Raw genomic sequence first — 4,389 nt, 5'->3', positions numbered from 1 at the left:
CGTTCCTTCTGCATCTTCCGGCCCCGAATCTTGCTGGCATTCTTTACAACAAAGGTCTTGGACGGTAGCTTTTTCCAGAAAAGACCAGATTCGTCCATGTTAAACACCTGGTCGTCGGTGTACTGTCCTTCCTCCATAATCTCACGTAACAACGGAGGAAAATCTCTAGCCGCCACACGGTCAGCACTCGCTTCCTCACCACCAATGTTGATGTTGGTGATCTTGTTCCTCTTCTTAAACCTATGCAGCCAACCAGAGGAAGCATTGAAGGGTTTGGGCTCTGCAATTCCCAGCTTACATGACACTGCTGCGTATAGCTCACGTGCGTACTCCTGCACTGAGCGCGTGTCCACCGCCATGTTGCGTCGCGCCTGATGAATCAAATAACTCACCAGCAAATTTTCCACTTTTGCCAGCACCCTGTTCTGGCAATACCTGATCAATGAAGCACCTGCAGACTTTGTGATTTTCATGTGCTCTTTGATCTTGGCTGCATCCTTCTTGATCGTGCGAATCGTAGATTCGTTGACGCCATGCTGGCGCGCGAGATCAACTTGCCGTGTTCCTTTCTCCAAATCTTGAATGATTTGGTACTTCACTTCATAGCTTAGACCACGGCGTGTCTTCTTAGGCTTAGGGTGGCTGGGTCCAGGTGAGGAAAGGTCTCTCTCTGGTGGTGGTGGTGGTGGTCCGGCGGAAGCCATTTCACAGAACAATGGGTTCACGTATACATGGAGCGGCCTGGAGGGATGAAACTGCCGCGGCTAGGTCAAGCGTCGTCTTTCCTCCCTCCCTCCCTCCCCCGGGTGGTCACGTCATAATACTTTAAGCCAATTACAGCTAGCAGCAGAGGGGGGTAGGGATGCATGGCCAATCACAGTCTGATACGTCATATGACGTCAGTGATAACGCAACAAAGACACACACTGCGCAACCTTGCATGGCTTCCAGCCGGAGGAGAACGCACAGGCAGACGGGTGGGGGCAAATCTAAAATAAGCGTCTCGGGCAGGACACTCTCACCCGTATCTTTAATGGAAAAACCATGATAAGTGAAAGTTCAGCTCTGTGGTAGCCGCATATAATATATATATATGTATATATATATCATTATATATATATTATATATATATATTTATTATATATATATATTATATATATATATTATATATATATGTACATACCTATATATATATATATATATGCTGATAACCACAAGGAAAGAAGAAAACACGAAGTTCCCAAGCGCTTTCGTGTAATTCACATCTTCAGGGGTGAGTACTCACCCCTGAAGATGTGAATTACACGAAAACGCTTGGGAACTTCGTGTTTTCTTCTTTCCTTGTGGTTATCAGCATATACCTAGATCACGCGCACCTACAGTGATTTACTTGCATATATATATGGCTCTTCCCTCTCTGAAAAATGTTTGGGGGAAACCACTAGATTTTAAGATATAGTAATAAATAATACCTCAAACTAAAGTTAGGATAATATAATTGACATTGCTGGATTCCTTGTAAGACCAGGAATATTTTGAATATAAATATCATATATTTTGCAGAAAAGATAACATATTTACTCAGAGTAAACAAAATACTTAAAGTAGATCTAAAATTTGTATGTCTAATGCAAAATCTATGATGCTTATATTCAAAATGATCATCAAATTGTAAGAATTCCAGCAATGTAAATTATATTCTGGCCCGGTAATTGGTATGAATTTTATGAGCTAAAACAAATATCTTCAATAAATAAACAAAATATACTTACCAAAATACTATCTGTCAATCAAAATACCCCACCTCCTCCCCTCTTTCCACCTGCTCCCTGGGTCCCTCCCTCACTCCCTACCCCTCACCCCCACCTTCCCTCCCTACCAGAGAAATGATTGGGTTATAACAGTATATTTACATTTTTAGTAATAAATAATACCTCAGACTAAAGTTAGGATAATATAATTGACATTGCTGGATTCCTTGCAAGACCAGGAATATTTTGCATATACACTTCATATATTTTGCACAAAAGATAACATATTTGCTCTGAGTAAACAAAATACTTGCATTAGATCTAAAATTTGTATGTCTAATGCAAATCTATGATGCTTATATTCAAAATGATCATCAAATTGTAAGAATTCCAGCAATGTAAATTATATTCTGACTGGATAATTTGTATGAATTTTATGAGCTAAATAAAAAAATTATACTTTACCCGCATATATGAGTAGATGCACCGCGTAAAGTGGGAATTCCGGTTCTGGCAGGGTACCGCGTAAATGTAGAAACGCGTAAAGTGAAACCGCGTAAAGCGAGGGTTCACTGTACAATGTTTATACAGTTCGATAATCTCACTGTACAGTATTTGTTATGCGAGTACTCACAACGGGCTGAAACAGCATCCCAGGAACGGAAAACTAAGACAGAAATCACTGTTATGACAACTTTTTCATAAAAATATAATTTTGGTAAAGCATGAGCACAATTTACTCTACTGTTCAGTCGTGAACAGAAGTCCTGTCACCCCTTCTGCTGCTCCACGAACCCTGAGATTCAAGACTCATGAATCCGAAGCATTTATGGGCAGAATAATGCACCAGTGTCTACTGCTTCGGGTTCATGAGTCTGAATCTCTTGGTTCGCTGAACAGCACAAGGGGCGACAGGACTTCTGTTCACGACTGTACATACAGTACAGTGAGTTCTGCTATAACGCGTGTTTTGATAACGCGAATTTGCTCAAACGCGATTTTTGAATTAGGAACGATATTTGTATAACGCGAACGCTTGTTTGCTATAACGCGATTTTTGCTTACTATTTCTCCAATTTTGTGGTATTAACTGTGAATATAGTAAAGAAGAATATCTCCAAGAAGCGTTCTGGTGATAGAATTCCCGGTGATGATCATAAAAGAAAGGATATAACACTTGAAGAGAAGCTCAATTTTATCAACCTCAAAATCACCCTTCTCCCCCATCAAGTTACATTCATATTTTTTCAAGGTAAAGTGTTACATTTACTGTATGATTTCATTATTAGATATGAATGTAACATTTATTTAGACTGTGCTATCCTTTGTGTTAGGTTAACTACTAAATTTTTTCGATTTCGAGTAATCTGCACCTAACCCTATTTTCTCCATTAGCCCTGTTATTTCTATTACGCGATTTTCTATAACACGATATTTTACAAGAACACAATTATCGCGTTATAGCAGAATTACCTGTATATCCATTTCCAAATTCCTAAAAATTGTACACCCACTAAAAAATTATTCGGCACCCTTGGGCCTGATACACCCCCTCAACGATCGCTGGTACTGAAGCGGTGATTACGTGGTGTGGTTGGTACCCCTGTCTCTCTCTCTGTATGTGTGTGTGTGTGTGTGTGAAAGTAATATGATGTTTTCTGTAGCCACGTCTAGAATTTAACGGCTAATAAACGGGAAAACATAAAGTGTTAGGAAGAAAGCCTTTAAATGGCATAGCATTACCCACTGTAATATAATAACCAAACCCACAATCTGTATTGTGTGCATAGCAACCAATGAATCGGGGTGCCATTTATGGATTTCTTACATTATGAGATGCAATGACATAAACCCACATCATTACAAAGTGTAGATGATGGAAAGTATGTAAACGTCCTCTCTGTAATATAAGACCACATGCACAAAGAACACAATATTTGTGTATCGTAGTAGTGATATAACATTAAGCACAGTACTGACATGATTATGAAGCAGGGAATGAGTCACAAAACAAGGTATATTTCTTTAGTATGCCAGACATGAAAAGATTAGTAGGTCCATCAGGGGTGATTGGTAGTGAAATTCATGTGAGACAAACAATGTTAGTGTTGGCATAGACTTTTACCACAGGAGGTTCGTTATCTGAATATACTGTACAATGTATCGAATATGTTGGAAACGTAACTGGTTCAACCTGCATTGAGTTGAGCTTCGGAGCGAACAGTAGGAATCGTAATGTTTATTTCGAATCACAGCTATGTTAGACGAGATGAAAACCTCGGAGAAGACGCGTCAGCAATCATCTCACTATACGGTGTGGTCCTCAGCAATGGTGAAATTGCTAGGCGGGTTGGCGTGTCCAAGCACACCGTAGCCCGATGGATACAGCGCTACGTCGAAACTGGGGACACCTTGTATAAGTGTGGAGCTGGCAGGCCTTGGTGTACAACTCGACAGGCCATGCACCGTACCTCAGGAGTTTTTTCAAAAATTCTCGTGTGGTGTCGTATTGTATCACCCCGTAAGGGTGCCGAATAATTTTTTATTGGGTGTACACGATTTCTTTTTATTTGAGAATACTAAATAATTCCCATACATTAAAAACTATATCAATAAAGAATAAAATATTTTGATTAAA

Source organism: Homarus americanus, unplaced genomic scaffold (assembly GCF_018991925.1).
Source record: "Homarus americanus isolate GMGI-L3 unplaced genomic scaffold, GMGI_Hamer_2.0 scaffold36970, whole genome shotgun sequence".
Lineage (NCBI taxonomy): Eukaryota > Metazoa > Arthropoda > Malacostraca > Decapoda > Nephropidae > Homarus > Homarus americanus.
The sequence above is the reverse complement of the archived record's forward strand: the minus strand, read 5'-3'. Positions refer to the sequence as shown.